This window comes from Perca flavescens, chromosome 19 (assembly GCF_004354835.1).
Source record: "Perca flavescens isolate YP-PL-M2 chromosome 19, PFLA_1.0, whole genome shotgun sequence".
In the NCBI taxonomy this organism is placed as follows: Eukaryota; Metazoa; Chordata; class Actinopteri; order Perciformes; family Percidae; genus Perca; species Perca flavescens.
Genome location: NC_041349.1, coordinates 7,042,770 through 7,062,543, shown reverse-complemented (window position 1 = coordinate 7,062,543; position 19,774 = coordinate 7,042,770). Strand labels below are relative to the sequence as shown.

At 40.7% G+C, this 19,774-nt stretch overlaps 1 protein-coding gene and 2 long non-coding RNA genes across 3 annotated transcripts in view; all 3 read right to left on the bottom strand.

Moving 5' to 3' along the window:
* Window positions 1–19,774, bottom strand: part of ccdc171 (coiled-coil domain containing 171) — a 311,435-nt gene that overhangs the window by 25,698 nt on the left and 265,963 nt on the right. The window lies entirely within an intron of this gene.
* LOC114545990 (uncharacterized) lies at window positions 878–4,634 on the bottom strand. The gene is made up of 3 exons (XR_003690968.1): window positions 4,398–4,634; window positions 4,256–4,309; window positions 878–948 (listed from the first exon to the last, which is right to left on the bottom strand). It is a non-coding gene; the product is annotated as an uncharacterized LOC114545990 (long non-coding RNA).
* On the bottom strand, window positions 6,819–8,324 carry LOC114545991 (uncharacterized). The gene is made up of 3 exons (XR_003690969.1): window positions 8,239–8,324; window positions 7,157–7,222; window positions 6,819–7,069 (listed from the first exon to the last, which is right to left on the bottom strand). It is a non-coding gene; the product is annotated as an uncharacterized LOC114545991 (long non-coding RNA).

Here is a 19,774-nt window from a genome sequence, read left to right as displayed (position 1 = left end):
GGTCCTAGAGCTATGGGAGTTAGATTAAAACACTCAAAAAAAAAATTGAAAAAATTCAGGTCACTTTAGACTTCAGATACACCCCTTCAGAGCGTGATACACACCACCTTAAAACTATTGTGGTTTATAGAGACAGTTCTCCTTTTGAAAAATATGTGATTTATAAGGTCCAAACAAACATTATTGGGACTTTAAAGGGACAATGACGTCACTTAAATAACTTGGCCTCATTAACATAAATACACATTAACCTGACACCACCAAGCGTTAATGGGACTTAATTATTATTTTATTGTACAACTCAAATATCACCATTGTTAATTGGTGACACTGACTAACAGCCAGATAGGAGCCTGTAACAGCTTAACAATAGATTGTCACACAACACAAGTGTCATGACAATAACTGATTTTAGCTTTTTTGCTCAAATCTCATTCTTACCCAACTTCAAAAGACCCATGGTTGATCATAACAAAAATAAATTAATAAGATGTAAAAAAAAAAATAAAATAAGTGCTGGTTTACAGTTTGTTGTTATGATGGCCTCTTTGTATAATTCAACCTTTTATTTTTGTACTGAACCTTTAAAATGGCATTATTACAACCTATAACAGGCTGATAACTTGTAACACAAGAGCCACACTTTTTAAAATATTAACACATACAGAAAAACCCCACCACAACTGTCAGTGTTTTTAAATCTTTTCTTTTTGTGACTGCCTCTTTGCAGTTATTCCTCTATTTCTAACAAAGTCCCTTATATTTTGCACTGTTCTTTGTGCCAACACGGGATCTTCCACCAGTTTGCAGTGACTGCATTCAGTTTTGGTGGCCAGTTTCCCCTGCTTATATGATCTTTGAAGTGTCGCATTACTGCAGCAACCTCAGCCTTAGACCACACTTTCTTTGCCACTCTTCTGGATCCATGTTCTTTATCAGCATAATTCCCTGGAACATAGGCAAACAAGAAAAAGATATATCACAAACAAAATGTGTTTTTTTTCTTAATAATTCACTTTGGATATCAGTTGACTGCTCACTCGATGTGATTTCACCAACTTTACTAGCCCACATTAGAGTGTGGACAATATGGCGTGTATTAAAGTCATCAGCATTAAAACATTTTTAGAATGTCTTTGCTGTTCATCTGTTTAAGTGGCTAAACCTTTTGATATATGAATTAATTTAAGTACAGTTAGTAATACTACAATTAGTAACATGTCTTAAGTTATTTTGGCATTGTACAACACAATCGTATTTTCAATGAAACAAAGACTAGGGGTTTAAGGTCTGATTCTCAGTATAAATCTGATTTCATAGGGTTAGCTAAATAGTGTAGGAACTTGGTCTGAAAGTTTAGCCTTGATATTGAAACATAACACATAAAGTAACGTAACAATCAGCCTAATACTACTTTTTAACCTCTTAGTCTTCCAGATTTTGTGACTCATTCATTTTGAGTCTTTTAACCAATTTGCAAAAAAAGAGAATTAATAGAACATACTCATGGGCATCAAGAGAACATATGAAGAGAAGGAGGTAACTTTACTTTTATCTCAAATTCACTATACATTTTCTGATTATAAATTAAGTGTATTTGCTCCCTTGCAGACAAGATGTTTTGTACAAATGCAGTACAATTAAATTTAGGGCTATTTATTTATATCCCTTTCTTTAAGATTACTCTTGCATTTTGATAGTTGAAAACTTCAGACAGGAAACATCACAGAGATGTGCATAAATATCCTTAGGCCGGTTACACACTGCAGGCGTGGCGTGAGCGGGGCGTTTCTGTTGCGTGTCAGCTGCGTGGATTTTGTCTGTCTTTCCCCACCAGGAAGGTGTCTGACCCCATTGATAAAATGAAATACCATGTTAAACATAAATATTGATACTGATTTGATTAAAGCAAAGACAACGTCGGCAATATTGAAGGCAAAATAGGCTACAGAATATTTCGTTTGGTATTGACAGGTGCAATACTAGAAAATCGATTAAAAACATTTTACATTCATATAGGCCTAGGCCTATCTGCATTTATATCAAAACCTAGAGGCTTTCAAACATCAACATGTCATTTGTTAATATGGATTTGTGTCTAAATGACATATAAACATCTTTTCCTATTCTATTTTGCCTGGAAACGCTTCCAACACGCCTCGCAGATCGCGCGAAAAATAGGCGTTGGTTCTATTTCTAGCACGCACACATCTCAGACGCTCGAGCCGCGCCTGAGACGTCGGCCTCACGAGGCAGTGTGTAAGCTCTAACCTGTTACCATGGGAGCTGAAATATAAACGGACACGCCACGCGGCTGACACGCCGTGACGTCCAGTGTGTAACCGGCCTTAGATGGAATCCAACTGTGGATGGTGCAGTTTTGTGGCATGTGTAGAATACACTGCAAAGTAATTTATGTAATAGTTATTATTTGTATTATTATTTAATTATAAATTATACTTAATTTTATTCTTTTTAAAATGGTATGACTTTTTATTTAGGTCTTTCTTCCTTTCATACCTGGCTAAAAAAAAAAAGGATGTATCTTATTCAAAGCACATTAAGGTGCTTCACAATTCACCATGGTGCCCATGCCTTCGCTCTCCTGACACTGATGTAACTTTGTTTATTTTGTTATTGTGCATCTTACACACACAGCTTGTGTGTGACAGTAAGATACAGCAGGGAAGAACTTCTGGACATTGGCAATGTTCAACACAAGCTTACAACACTGCCTCTTGAACTTTAACTTTCTCCTACGCCTGAACCAAGCCAACTCCAGCCGGCAGGACACAGCAACACCGGTGCGCCCACAACGGGGACAAGGCAAGAGAGGTGGGCTACATGCTAGGCTGAGCTACAGGACCATACTAGCTAATGTCCGTTCTCTTGACAAATAAGCTGAGAACTAGGACTACAACTCAGTGTGAGATAAGGGAATGTTGTGCTCTTATTCTCACTGAGATCTGGCTCTCTGACAGCACGCCAAACTCAAGAATACCAGGGGAGGCGGCATGTGTACATTAACAACTGATGGTGTGGGAATGTTCAGATTGTTGAAAAGCACGGTTCATCGGACATTGAACTTTTAATGCTAAAGTGCAGGCCCTTCTCTTTATCTTTATCTCCCAAGCGAGTTCAGCGCTGTGCCTCTGCTCGATGGGGATGCTACAGGACCTCATCAGCAAGCTGGAGACTGCACACCCAGATGCTGTCCTTCATCGTGGCTGGTGATTTTAACTACTACAACCTCAGGGAGCGTCCTACCAAAGTACCATCAACAGATGAGCTTTCCTTTGAGGGAGTAGAATACTCTTGACCAAGTGTACAGCAACGTGAAGAACGCCTACAAGGCTGTGCCTCACCTGCACTTTGGACTATCAGTCCACATCTCAGTGTTCCTCTACCCAGCCTACAGGCAACTCCTCAAACGAATGAAGGATCTGAACTAGTGCTTCAGGACTGCTTTAACAGTACAGACCGTGGTGGGTTTAAAACTCCTGCTCTGAGAGGGAACTGTACTGTGGACCTAAAGGAATATGCTGATGCTGTAACTGGCTACATTTGCAGAAAATTATCCCCACTAAACGTTGCAAGACCTACCCCAACGACAAACCCTGGATTAACTGAAGTGTGGTCCATGCTATGTGCGCGCTCTGCTGCATGTGTCTCGGGTGACACGGAGGACTAGAAAAAGGCCAGATATGACCTGCGTAGATCAATCAAACAGGCCAATAGACAATACAGACTGAAGCTGGAGGGATATTACACCACTGCTGATCCCGGGAGCATGTGGCAAGGTCTGCAACACATCACAAACTGCAAACAGAAAACAAACCGCTCACTTCGAAGCCCTCAACACCAGCTGAAAGGGAGGGACTATGGCCAACAAGGGCATACTGGACACACCACTCTGTGTCACTGTGTCACCACTCGGTCCCCACCAGCTTCAAGTCCACCACCATTGTGCCCCTCACAAAGGACACTGTGACTTGTCTGAATGACTATCGGCACCTTAATTGTAACTGTGTGGCATAGAGCACCTTATTCAACTCAAGTTTCTTTTTTTCTTTTAATTCCAACTTAGGTTTTATTGTACACTGGAAGTTATATTTAAATTTTATATTTTATTCTATTTGTGTTGTGCATTTGTCTTATTATTGAACTGTTCTGTTAAGGGAGTTGGGTAAAGTAAGAATTCGTATGGTATAAACCACTGTGTTGTGACAATAAACCTCTTGAATCTGAATCTTACCTTCAGAGGGAGGTACACTCTCATTTACTGTGGACGACACAAAGGACACTGATCCTGTTGAACACACAATTTAACAAAAGTTACCTTTGTCCCAGGAAAAAATACATTTTATCAGCAGTGACTATGAAGTGAGTTAACATACCAAAGCCTCCAATGTCATGGTCTTGCTCTGTGGTTGTAGAGTCAAAATCCACAGGCTCCACAGTTCCAAACTCTGATGCTGTGACTTCTGTGTTGCCGTTACCAGAATCGCTCCCACTATCTTCAGCGTCACTTAACGCAATCTCATCTGGAAAATGGCATTAGTAAAACTCACATAAATAGCTGGACATACGTGGTTGAAATAGCCACATCAAATAAAAAGACCTAGGGAAAAGATAGTAGGCCTGTGGTTTTGTACTTGCCTCTTTTTGCAAAGTAACTATTTTTACTTGAGTAGTTTTGAGCTATTATACCTGTGTTTATGTTTAATGTGGTCCATGAGCACATAAGAGAACAATCCATGTACAAATGATTACACAATATGATATTATGTTAATATTTAACGTAATTCGACTGCACCTCCACAAACATAAGTTTGAATTACTGTCCAGCCATACTGTATTTTTATGCTTATATTTCTGAATAGTAGTCCTCAACTCATATTTGGACATGAAAGGTGATTTTTTTTCTTGGAAAAGGATGTTGACTACGCCAAGTCTAGATGTTTATAAATTAACATATCAAGGAAAAAACAAACACTCAGATAATATCTACAAGGGCTAATTTCTATACAAACCTTCAATTTCAATATCATCCAGTGACTTCCCCTGCATGCTGGAAAGGTGTCCTTTTTCCATTGACAAAAGCAGTTTGGAAATCTTAGCCAGTTGTGTTGTGGGAACTGGTAATCTGTAGAAGTCGCGGTGAACACGGATGTCGTGACCCAGGAAATCTGCAACCTGATCAAGTTCATTGTTTTTAAATTAAGGACTTGTGAGAGTGTGGCAACATGTTTCCTGAGTTGTGTTGACCTGAGGTACTCCGGTGCTTTGCTCCACACTGGTTTGCATGAACACGCAAACAGTCCTGTCCTCTGTAGTGGCTCATTGACGTTGGTCTTGCAAACAGGAAGACATTTGTGGCACAAACGCCACATTCAGTTCTTCTACTGGCAAGTAGTGACAAAGCATCCACCACCCTTGGTGTGAGCAGAACTGCAACCTTTCTGCCCCTTTTTCCCCAGGATTTCAATTCGGCTGAAATAGTTGCAGAGCTTCTGTTCAGTCTTAGACAACCCCATGGCAACATCTTCATGGAGCTTTGTGTTGTCCCTTTCACGAAAACTTTTGAGGCGCATTTTTGAAACTTCCCCAGCACGTCTTCGATTGAACACAATGATTTGTGCAAGTGTGAGTTTTGCAAGTTGAGCATAGTTCTGAGTGGTGGCCTCTTCCTTCAAGCTGCAGAAGGCACTTTCTGCAGATTTCTCAAGGTACTGATGAAGCATCTGAACATCTTCAGTGAAGGGCAATGTTGATGGTTTGTTGTATTTTGCATCGCTCAGTGTGTTCAGGGCACTGTGAGACACCAACTCAGACCACCTGGAGGTGTACAACTTCTTGAATGTGTCAGTGTACCTGATCAACACTTCATCTTCTGCCATGAGTGCCCTACAATGAATAATGTCAGCAATTTTCTGCAGTGTATGCCCCAGTTTCAACGCAAGGCTTGGTTTCTGGTACAAGTGTTTTTCTTCATCAAAACCTGAAACTTTCTTTACTGCTTGCACAACTCTCTGGAAGTTAGCAGGTTTAACAGCCTCCTCTAGGTTATGTACTGAGAATTCTGTACGCAGGCATAACAACAAAAACCCCACTTCACGGAGCTTCTGTCGAATGTATTCATATTTTGTAGGGTCTTGTCCATGTTTGTTGTAGAGTGACTGGGCAAACTGAATGATAGAGAGGTCATTTCGCACAACTGAGGCCACCTCATCTTGTTTCATGACACTAAGGAGCTTCCACACTCCACTTGAGATCTGCTGACAGAATGTAGACTCCAGAGCTACAGCCAAGCCCAGTACTTTGGTTCTCCCAGGTTGGTCATCCAAATCTTCGTTTTCTGGCTTAAAGGGGCATCTGCGGACATGTCTCCAAAGCTCCTTACGTATGTACATCCCTTGACAATACATACAGTGAATAAACTTTCCTGCCAGTGTTTTAGCTTTTGGCTTTCTCTTCACTTTCAGTGATCCTGTTCCATCTTGCAAAACTGCAGTGTTATGTTTAAAATTTCCCTTATTCCTCATTTTTTCTAATAATATCTTGCGCTCTTTTGAGTCCTCAGGAAGGGAAAATGCATGGACAATTTCAGCATGTGTCTTGTGTGTTTTCAAGTGGCGGGAAATTTTGCTTTGTGGCTTACCACAAACATAACAGTAATTCTTTTTACTCATAATCAGATGTGGTAATTCTTGTTCATGAGTCACAGTTTCTTCCTCTGGCTTTTCCTTTGATGAATTCGCTGAATTAGATGTGTCAGCAGCATTGGGAATCATCTTATTTTTAAGGGGTGGCCAACATTGTGATGTACTGGGCATGTTCCAACATCAGGTATTACTGTTTTTACTTGAATATGTGCAGCTCTTGCCTTACTTGACATTAAGTGTATGCTGGCATCTGAATCATATTCATCATCCTCAGAGTCAGGTATGTATTCCTTGTCAGACATGTCCTCAGCATCATCAGATGATATTTCGTCCAATTGTGGATGTGGAATTTTGTCCTGATCTGACATCCGTTCATCCTCAGAAGCCTCAGAAGACTGCTGTGCCTGAATTGGTGAGAAAGCATATTATTTTACAGGGTGATTGAATGTTATAGACAGTTCAAGTTCAACACTCACTCAGTAGATACTCACCTGTGCTGTGCAAGTAATCTCCTGTAATTTGCTTGAGGCAGGATTTATGCCAGACCCCTGAACAAACTGTAACACATTTTGAGTAAAATAATGTTAACACTGTAGGTCTATTTAAGTGGTTAGAGCACAACACATGTACACTCTATACTAGGGCTGCACGATTATGGCCAAAATGATAATCACGATTATTTTGATCAATATTGAGATCACGATTAATTATCACGATTATTTGTTTTTAACCAAAACAAATTTTATTGTCACATAGGCTAATTATAACCGCTTTTACATCCATATTACACTACATTCCTCCTTTATTGAAGGATACTGTGAAGGAGTATGCCATTTCAGCTGTTGTGCGACCGCTTTCCACACATGCACGTTTGCCGTGAAAGATACAGGCAACGCAATTTTCTACAATTTTTTACATGTCTGCTTTGGGCTCTGATGCTCCGAAACCCGTTAATAAATATTGCTGCATGTCATGCTAGTAAACACTAATAACACGTTACATGGCAGGTAACGTTAGCCTACTGTTAGCCACAGTAGTAACTGGATTAAACACGGCTAAAATGCTGACAGCTAACGGTGTAGTGTGAATGTATTTCACTGTAGGATTCCAACAGCGGGACTGCCAACAGTCTGCCGCTAAAGCTATGAGCTAAAAGAAACAAACTAGCACTATGGTCCTTGCTGTTGTATGAAAAAAAAAAAAAAACAACAGATGGGACAAAATGTTGCATTTACTGGTAAACTGGTAAACATCGTGACAGACTTATGATGCCCGATTGCTACCTGTTGTGGAATTTTCCGCACATAACTCTGTCCTCTGTGACTGTCTACATCTAAAAATTGAGCTGCGCGGTGCAGGGAAAAACTCTGATTGGCTCACACAGACACGTGATCAGCCAGTCGTTGATGGAGCGCTAGATTGGCTTTGCTAAAACTGTTCTATGAACGGAATGACACATTTTAAATATAACACAATCACGCAAATTTGATCGTGGGAAGCAAAAATCGTGATCGTGATTAAAATTTGATTAATTGTGCAGCCCTACTCTATACTAATTCACTAAATATCTAACCTGTGCATCGATAGCCAAGCCACTTGAAGGAAGATACGGGTCCCACACAATTAACACACTTGTCCAAGGAGGATACTGTTGCGCACACCAGGCGGTGTTTTTTACACTGTTGGCGAAAAATGTAATTGTAGTATTTATTTATGCCACATAGTTTGGACAGAAAGACATTTCATATTTACATGTCAATATCTAATAACTTTAAATCCAATACCAATGTGACATTTAATTTACTTCATAAATACATACATACATACATACATACATAACTAATAGGGTGCCTATCCATTACCTGTAACCAAACAACTTACCATTCACATTAAACCAACATATAGATCAAATGCAGGCAGTCCAAGTGTTCTTAAAAACCAAAGTGATGCCTCTGGTGACAGGACCCTCTAAACTTTATGGTCCTCCCAAGTCATATTTGGGTGGGGTTCACCGTTTGATACACATACACTAAGATATTATACTGACTGAAGCTTGAAAAAGCATGTTTAGACAATGTCCTTCCATTTCATTGTCCACATAAAGCATGTTCTACTCAACATTGTCCACATAAAGCATGTTCTACTCAGGCGACTGCACACACATACACACACACACACACTGAAATAGGTTGGTAGATTTAACATTTTGCTACAAATAACTTCACCAAGTTGTACATGAGATTTAATTTACCTCTCCAACCTTGGTGAGTGGGCCGAGCTCTGGACTGGTCTGATTTGGGTGGCTGACAGCTGTATGGATGCACTTGCTCTCAGTGGTCAGCTGTAGAAGATGAAACAGAGACAAAAGGACAATAAAGAGAAAGTCCTGGGAACGTACTACTAGAGAGGATATTTGACATCTGAATAAAAAAAAAAGAAGACATACCTCTTCAGGCTCATCAATTGAGGATGGGGGATTTGTGGCACCACAAATCTTTGGAGCCATTTCGTCATCAAGGGCCTGTAAAAAGGAAAAACAAAAAATATATATATATTATCATAAATATCTTGAAGACAATATGTTCCCTGTGTAGTATTCTGTGAAAAGATATCATGGCTGTATTGCTGAGTGTTTTGTGGAAAACATGTAGTCTCTGAAACAGTTCTCTAGCCACTGAACAGGCCACATGACTACAGTCTGTAGACTATGAAAACTATACTCTGCTGAATACAGTATTTGATTTCTTCGTTTTTTATCAATTGCCAGCCCACTTGCTAGAATGATCGCACTTCTAGAATAAGGGGCTGTAAGCTTTTACATGGAGTGACTTTTTAGTCCTTTTATAGTTCTTAGATTTGCTATGATTCTTTTAAATTACTTTTTCTCATGAATTTTCGTCAGTGCTGTTGAGTGGGTGCCCATCCACTAGATGTACCTAAACACCGTATCAGTCACATTAAACCAACATACAGATCAAATGCAGGCAGTCCAAGTGTTCTTAAAAACCAAAGTGATGCCTCTGGTGACAGGACCCTCTAAACTTTATGGTCCTCCCAAGTCATATTTGGGTGGGGTTCACCGTTTGATACACATACACTAAGATATTATACTGACTGAAGCTTGAACAAGCATGTTTAGACAATGTCCTTCCATTTCATTGTCCACATAAAGCATGTTCTACTCAACATTGTCCACATAAAGCATGTTCTACTCAGGCGACTGCACACACACACACACACACACACACACACACACACACACACACACACACACACACACACACACACACACACACACACACACACACACACACACACACACACACAGAAATAGGTTGGTAGATTTAACATTTTGCCACAAATAACTTCACTAAGTTGTACATGAGATTTAATTTACCTCTCCAACCTTGGTGAGTGGGCCGAGCTCTGGACTGGTCTGATTTGGGTGGCTGACAGCTGTATGGATGCACTTGCTCTCAGTGGTCAGCTGTAGAAGATGAAACAGAGACAAAAGGACAATAAAGAGAAAGTCCTGGGAACGTACTACTAGAGAGGATATTTGACATCTGAATAAAAAAAAAGAAGACATACCTCTTCAGGCTCATCAATTGAGGATGGGGGATTTGTGGCACCACAAATCTTTGGAGCCATTTCATCATCAAGGGCCTGTAAAAAGGAAAAAAACAAAACATATTTTAGACCGTGGACTATGAAAACTATAATCTGATGAACACAGCATTTGATGACTTCATTGTTTTTGTTCTACCAGTCTGTAATGGTCAGTATCATCTTTGCTATGGTGTGCTGGGTAGGTGGTATGGGGACTGATGGTGCTAACAAAAGCTATAAAAATCATGTTCTACCTAGAGCTAGATGGAAAATGTACAGTATTTTGGTATGTGAAATGTTCTATGGTTAAAGCATTTATTATATGAGAACTATCAATTTCAAAATGTCAAATTTCGACCACCTTGCATCTCCACGGCCAGTCTGAGTCACCATAATCATAGGTGATCTCCTCTCCTGGACTTATGTCTCGAACTGCAAACAAACAGAGATGGGGCTTCCCTTGCACAGTGAGGTACTTCATCTTGGCATTAGGGTTTATATGGTCGTCATTTACAAGTCTGCCAAGTGACCCATTCTCTGTTGCTGCATCAACACTACAAAAACACAAGTAATATTTTCAAAACAATCCGTTTTTTTACTAATGCAATCTAAATGAACCTAATGTGAGAAAAGAAAAAAGAGTCATATAATTCTGATAAGATTAATCAGTGACATATATACGTACCACCACAGTTTTCCATTAAAATGGAACTCGAACATAAACACTTTGAGGAGGTCATGGTAAATGCTCCGTCTCCTCTCACATTCTTGCTTGCTTATTAGATCACCTCTGTATTCCAATAGAAAGTCTCCCTTTTCAAATGGAACAGAGGTGAAGATGCCACGGCCTAATTCATCAAAGACAAAACAACAAATAAGTGGCAAAAAGTGATATGTATTAAAGTTGAATCATGATTAAACAGTCAGAAGATTCAACTTACCTTTTACAGCATTGATGTACTTGATGTCAAGTCCCACTTTGTCACTTTCAGCAGTAACATAAAATATTGCATCATCCTTTGGATTAATGCGTCTACGCCGCTGCATGTTTACGGTTTACAGGTGCCACAGCCTAAATTACCAAAAGTGATTGTCAGGATTACAATGTTCACTGGGACAAGCATGATCAGAAAACAAAACTCTGGATAAATTAGTAATGTACAAGCCACATCTGGACAGAAGCCAAATGATGTGCTCATAACTGCACCACACATATTTTATTGATTATTTTAAGAATACATAAAAAAGTGTAACATCTTTCTCACAAAATAACAGGCTGGTGGGAGTCTGTAATAGATAACAGGAGAAGGGTGACAGTTGCTTTAATCTCCAGCTGTGCTTGACCACATTCAGACTAAACTTCATCCTGCCTCCAACTGATTTTGTTTTCTGATGGTGTAGAAAGTCACTGACCACACAAGGTAATTTCTCTAATCAAACACAAATCGAGCGAATCTCTAGTAGGCTTCATAGACCATGTTGCTCAGTGTTACCATCCAAAAATAACAGACAGGTAGCAAGAAAAAATGTTTTAACTAACAGCAGCTGTGTTCTTTTCAAAGATAAAATCTTAAATTGATACAGTCTGTCTGATTTCTCTTCTTATATCATACGCTCTACATTTTCTCTTTCTTCATGTGACAGTAATGGGATTCACATTGTGTTTTTGGGTTCAAAGTCCTTTAAATTTGGTTTCTTTGGTCAATATGAATTACAGATTATTATGACATTAAAAAGAACCAGGGCATGAAATGTTATCACTGTGATGCTTCTGGCATTAGATCGGTTTTAGAATTATTCAAATTAACATGCACCTGACTGGTCAAAGAATGGTCAAAAGTATGTAAAACTACAAGAGAAAAGGCAGTCCCATCCCCTCTACAAGTTTACTAGATTCAACATAGTCATATATTTGGAAAGTAGTCTAAACCCAGACATTTGCAGGAGGCTCAGTAAACAGGTGCTGTTTGCCATAGAAACCATGGTGCTTTATACTACTGCCTCTGTCCTCAGCTAACTAAATGAACAGTGTGAATATCTATATTAACAGTAAACACATTTTTGGAACATTTCTTTGAAATAACACACTGCACCAGATACCTGTCAGGTCTGTTTTCCCTCATGTTTTGTATATTGATCATTGTGGTTGGTTACTATGGGTACCAATTAATTTATCTTACAGGTTTAGTACACTAACAAAACATCATAAACACATTACATTTATTAAATGGCCTGAAAGTACTCCTATTAATGATAAATCTTCCAGCCTTCCTGTGTCATTGCAACTTCATATTTAAACAAAATAATGTTGGGCTACTAAGAAAATATAAGATTCTCTAAAACAAACACAATGTCTGTGGTAAAAGTTAAGGCTTCCAGGTCCAGACCTCAGCAATTACAAAAGCTACAGGTGGATACAGACAGACAGTTACATAAACTTGTTAATCAACTTAGTACTTACAGAATAGGAAAACCAAAGATGATATAAGTACATCCTCTTAGTTCTTTTTTGTTCCAGTTCCAAAAAAAACGAGCTGCCAACTAGCTGCTTTCTAGTCCTCCTCTCCTGTCCTCTCTGCAGACATCCACTTCACGTAAATGCTAAACGAGGCTTAACGAGCAGGGCATGTGGCTACGTCCTGCTTGTTAAGCCATGCCGTAGCCACAGCTCAACTTAACCTAGCTAGCTTTCATTTTAAAAACAAAACTACCAAATTTGACCTGCTGGCAATGTTGCTTCTGTCCTCATCTCTACCTGCTGTCCTCCACAGCTTTAGCCTGAGGCTTAATGAGCAGCACATGTTGATAGCCAATTAAGCTAGCTCAGCTAACATTGCACATGCTTGTAAATATAGCTATAGCATTTCACAGTAATATCTATAATATCTATTTACAATATAAACATTACCTGTATGTATTTAATCCTCTAGTAAGTCCATGACGTCTAGATGCCGCTTCCCAGGTGTGGTCCATTTAAGTTTTAAACAAAAACGTCTCTGGGCCATGCTCCGGGCATGTCTGGGCGGAGCTTCCAGTCGACCTCCGTTTGGCCCCGCCCACGCGCGTAAACCAGCCAATCACAAGACAGCCCGCCAAAATGCACCGTGTGTATCAGAAATGTGTATGAAACTGCAATATAAAACCCAGCAGTGGCGTCGCTGTTCTGATACACTGGGATACACTCAAAATCAGGTCAAGTGGTAAATGAGGACTTTCAAAGAAAAAGAGAATTTATGTAGTTTAGACACTACAGAATGCAATTCCGCTCTTTGATTTATGAGGACTTTGGCATAGTCCCCGTATTACCCTTAGGTCCGTGGAGCCCAGGTGAAATGTCTGGCGTGTTGTCCGTGTAAAACACACACACACACACACACACACACACACACACACACACACACACAGACACACACACTCACAGACACACACACACAAACACAGACAGACTCACACTCACAGACACACAGACCCCACACACACACACAGACACACACACACACACACACACACACTCACTCACAGACACACACACACACAAACACACACATACACACTCAAAGACACACAGACACACACACACACGGACACACACTGACCCACACAGACACACACTCACTCACAGACACACAGACACACACTCACAGACACACAAACACAGATACACACATACTCACTCACACACTCACCCACGGACACACACATAAAAATAAACCTAACGAAAAATAAACAGACTTCTGTCAACGGGTGGGCCTGCATTATCAATATTGTATTGGACGGTGTGGAGGCTCAGAATGCCTGACCAGCTTCATTCTTATAATCTCTGAACACTGACACTCACCTCGGTCCATTAAGGTACAGATGGCTGAGTCGGAGGCACAGTTGTCTGTAATTTTATCTGAGTGCCAGACTTCTAACACGGCCCATTTAACCATTACTAAAGTTCAGCCGGATTGCAACTGAGTTCCTCTCTGACTGGCGGTTTGTGTTGCTCCTCTTCCCATAATGGGCTGGATCTGCTGTGGTTTGAGAGAGCATGATGGGACTAAAGAGTCTGGCTCCTCCCTGAAGGTTTTGATGGGAATCCATCACCGCGAGCGGACTTATCGGCTTTTAACCCACAAATTGCCTCCTCGGTTTTTCTCAGCAGGAGTGGCAGATGGGAGGATTTTCTCTGTCTGTTTGTTGCCGGCTGATGTTCAGTTCTGTGACTCAAATACTTCATTTCACCCATCAACGACGGACGGATATATTAGTCACGTTTCCATCAAGTGCGGCGGGAAATGTCGAGATCTGTAAACGTGGTGACGGAACACAATAATTGTGTCTACTTGTGCCGAACAAATTGCTGCATAAAAATTCGTAAAAATGTTTTTGATGCTCAAAGTTGGAAAGACCCAGATCCTGGTCGGTGGTTGGATCCCTGGCCCTGCAGTCCCATGTCCAGGTGTCCTTGGGCTAAACACTGATTCCCCCCCCGAATTGCTCCTGATGCTGTGCCATCGGTGTGTGAATGTTTATCTGATGAGCAGGTGGCCACCTTGTACGGCGGCCTCGGCCACAGCGTGTAAATGTGTGCGCACGGTCGTTGGGGCTGCACGATATGAGGGTAAATATGCAACATGCGATAACGTTCACTTGGGGAAAGAATTATTCTCTCGAATGTGAGTTTACGTTTAGCATCTAATCTGCAGTCTTTACCTGTTTGTTCAGGCAAAAAGACGGATTCATCCGTGAATGTTTTTCATTGTCAATTATACAAAGGGTTGAGGAAGCTGTGGGAAGTTTTCCAAGATAAAACCAGAAAAAAAAAACTAAAATAGAGTAGAAACTAGAAGGGGAGGGGGCAGATCTGACAAAAAGTGTTAACGCTTGGTCAGCTCTCTTGTCAGTAAATAAAGAGTTGAATATGAAAATCCCGCCTGCAGTGGACAGAAGGATCACTGTGCAGCTCTGATATCATGCTCCAGCAGTGGACTTAGTCCCTTAAGAAATAGACATGCTGTGACTGCAAGTCATCCGGAAGGAGAGTGAGTTTGTAGAGACAGAGAGAGAGTGTATGTGAGTGTAGTGAGACAGTGTGCAAACAGAAATGGGCTATTTTTGGGGGGGGGGGTTTGAATACACTGACTATAAGTAGCTACCTCAAACAAACCCATGTTCATAACATTCAAACTATCCCATTAACAGTCGGTCCTCCCTTGAAAAACGCTTCCAGAGCAGGTTTGTGGGGGTGGATGGTAGGTGTGGGAATCCCCATAGGCCTCATGATATGATATGATTGTCAAGCAGACAAACTGACCAACACATATGTCATAAAAGATCGATACTTGTCGTCTGTGTATCGATACAGTATTGCCACGAAAAATATCACAATACTATGCTGTATCGATTTTATCCCCCACCCCTGGTGGATGGGTTGTTTTTACTTTAAGAACATCACATTTAACATTCAGCGACCCTAACCCTAGTCTATATCCACGACGTTCCACTTCCGGGATTGCTCCGTTGCTGCCCGAAAATTTGTCCGGATGTCTCTCATTTCCTGCCGGATGTCCGTCCCCTTCTTCTTTCTTTGTGTTGGCGTTCTAACCTCCGGTGGATTCATGAGTTTGTTTTTACTTTACGAACAACACGTTTAACTAGGGATGCACCAAATCAAGATTTTTGGCGTTCGGCCGAAATACCCAATTCACTGGTTAAGATTTTGCCGAACTCGAATACCGAATCCTACTTCCATTAACACAGTAAACACATTAATGAAGTAAACAACGTCCACAGCAGTGTATTTTTCATTTTGTTTTATTTTAACTGTAAAAAAAAAAGAATAGGCAACATTAGCAATCAGCAATGCAGGTAATGGTTGTCTGGTTAACACAAACGTTTTTAGCTGTGACTGTCCTTCCTTTGCTGTACCTGAAGTTGCTGTATTTTGGCTGCTGTCTGTAGATTCCTTCATGCACAACTCGTATTCTTTCGGATGTTTCATATGCAAATGTGTTAACAGCGGTCATGTTTAGGGTCCTCTCCACCACGAGACAAATCGGCATTGCAAATTGAGCATGTAACTGGACTTGAATGGCCTTCTTTTGACTGAAAGTACTGCCAAACAACAACTTTTTCTGCTCACCAGTTCCATTTTCCACTTTCTCACAGCCTGCCGCATTGAACGCTCCACCTACGTAAACACCTTCCTGTAATCAACGGCGCTGTCATTACGCTCCAACCTCCGGTGGCTTTATGAGGACTATGGTTTAACTGCTCCTCAGATCTCTGCAGGGTAAATCCAGACAGCTAGCTAGACTATCTGTCCAATCTGAGTTTTCTGTTGCACGACTAAAACAACTTTTGAACGTACACACGTTCCACCAAAAGTTCTTTCCCGAGGCTATTTTGCAGAGGCGCCGTGGCTCCGTCCGACGCTTAGCACCGTAGTTGTAGTTTAAAGAAATGCCAATGAACCAGAGCACGTTTTTATCCCATCCCAGAATGCTGTGTGAACTAGTCAGACCTTCCTCCACAACGCTGTGGAGGAAGGTCTGACAATGCGAGACTACCCTAACCCAATGTCTGATTTTTACACGAACCACAATCTTTTTCTGTATATAACTTAAGTAGGTTTTGTGTCTAAAAATCACCAAACTGTGGCGAGTTTATTTTAACTTTACAAACGTCACATTCTGCTGCCACGTGGTAATCTTTAGGAAGTGAAGTAACGTCTGATTTGAACCCAAACAACCATCTTTTTCTAAACTTAAAGTTTTAGTGCATAACTTTTTGATATTAATGAACGTCCGTTACATTCAAGCCGTTGCCAAATAAGTAGCTACAAAGCTAATTAAGACTATCAGCTCCACACAACTCTCTTATTGCGTATTTTCTCAGTGTGACTGTGTTCAGAAGATTGTGTCGTCCGGCGACTTTCCCGTGCAGAAACTCGAGTGAAGATAATGACCTCTTCTGAAGAGTCCATCATGTTTTTTTATTAATTCTCCGTGTCCTCCTTGGCTACTAGCAACTGCGTGGAGAAGGGTGGGGGGTTTTGCGCGGTCATGGAAGGACGCGTCAACAGTTTTGTTGTCATTACTTAGAATTCCTCATGGGGGCGGCAGCAACTACGCACTATAGCTATAACTAAATAAGCCTTAACCTAACCACACTGCGACCGTTTCACAACGTTAATGACGTTTTTAAAACCACGAGACCGTTACTTTCTCTGGTTTAGATATGAGGTCATACTTCCTGCCACTTCTAGACGCGCTATTTTATGAAACGCTCTTGTGGGTCGTTTATCATAGGGTGGGAAACAAGTGACTTGATTTTGTTCCGAGATGCTGCCGTTATAAATGCCAGTGTAACCAGGCTCTAAGATGCCGGTATAGACCTTTTTCACGGAAGACATGTTGACAGGAAAAGCACATGTGTATTCAAAAACCATTAATGATGGCTGCATTCCACTTAGAAGAGGTCCTGGTATTGTGCATGCTGACTCACTGAAATAGCTTACTGGGACACTTGATGGAATTGAGCCATTGTTAAGGTTATCAATTTCAGGTGTGCTTGACCTAGTATGACAAGTCAAAAGGTATGCTATGAAAAGGGTCCATTAGGAGTCGTAAAGAGAGTCATTAGTGGCTCAGTCAGCCTTCTCTGGAATCAATATGCTAAGAGGCATCATCGAACCACAAACTCATCCACTAATTGTATTTCCTTTTTTTGATTGCATGATCAATTGCCAGCCAATATCTTTGATTGATTTTTTATGTATGTGACATATATGTGTGTTTGTTGTGTTATGGTTGTCTAAGCTACTGGATTCCTACAATTTCCCTTGGGATGAATTGTCTGTCTGTCTGTCTGTCTGTCTGAGCTTTTGGCTGTATCAGCGGCCATTGCTAGTGGAGTTGAGCCGACAAAAAAGTGAGCATCATGCGGTCATGACAGTTAAAATCAGGCACCAAAACGGCTAGTAAAGTTTAGGGAAAAAGATCGTGGTTTGGATTAAAACACTCCCGTGAATGACCCTGTTTCTGGGGTGATGGTGTTTTGTTTTCTCTGGGAAGTGAACCCATCTCCCCGGCTTGAAAGCTCTGTGTTTTATGACCTACCCCTCCTCACGCAGACCACAGCGCTGTTATACAGCAGCAGTCATTGTGGGACATACAGCAATAAATATCTGGACTGCTTATGAATTACAGTGCTTTATTTTCCATAGCTAAAGTATGTATATATAATATGGTTCATGAGAACAGCCTGCATACACACTGTACAGTATGTATTTATGAACAACAGTAAATGCCCCTTATCATACTTTTTGTTGTTCAGATCAGATTCTGCAGTGTACTGCTGACACTCATTTGTGGTACTCGCTTTTTTGGCCCGTTCAGATCCGCTTTACGCAAACCAAATAATAGTTTTTTTTTTTTCCATAAGCACACGCCTCTGCTGCATGAGATTACTTTGCCTTTCCTAAATCTCCATTAAGTCCGTTTGATCGCATTCTGAGTGACTGACAAAGGCCAACCCTGGGCCACTAGAGACTAGAGGGTGACACGGGAAACAATTGTTGCTCCCATCCCATCCCGAACCCACGAAAATACTCTTGTCATATCCGGATCACGGTATTGGGACCCGCGGGAGTCCCGAAAAATTGTCACCCTCTACCAGAGACTGAGCGATGTTCCTACACAGGGCAGACAGTGAGATGCTTTCCTACATATCTTTTGTTAGATAATCAGGGTTCCCATGCCATTATAGGGTTAGGTGCAGCACCCAAGCTGTTATGGGCAGCACTTAAGCTGAAAGGATGCAACATAAACTTTTCTCAGATCTAATGATTGTAGTTGGACTTCTGTAGTAAATTTTGTCTTTAAGCTTTTGAGCGTTATTAATTTATGATCTGCATTAGCTTTTCCAATGTTTTAAATACAGATGTGGCGATAATAACGGTCCAAAGTGTTGTGTAAAAGAGACGCAAAACTACCACAAAGAGACACAAACTGACTACAAAGAGACGCCAAATGACCAGAGAGACCCAAAACAACCCCAAAGAAAACAAAAAAAGACCAAAAAGAGTACACAACATGACTACAAAGACGCCAAATCCCACAAAGAGACAGAACAAATTGCATTTTGTTTTTTTGTTTTTTTGTTGAAAAACCTCACATTTCCTTTAGGAAGGACGTGTAAATCCCCCTCCAAATATGCACACCTAAGTTTTCCACAAAGCTAGGGAAACCAATGATAATGCTCTCTTATGTTTCCTGGCCGATATTCCACTTCTTTGTTTCCGAGTCTGATGATTTACTAGGGTTGGGTATCGTTTTTTTTTTCCGATACCGGTGCTAAAATTAAGATTTATTTATTTATATTAGAACAATGCACATTAATCAACATTTCTGTAAACGTACCAGTGTTAGCCAGTCGGCTAATTTTCAACTGTAGTCCTAGTTACATGCATGTCTTTATGGTGGGAAGAAACTGAAGCACCCGGAGGAAACCCA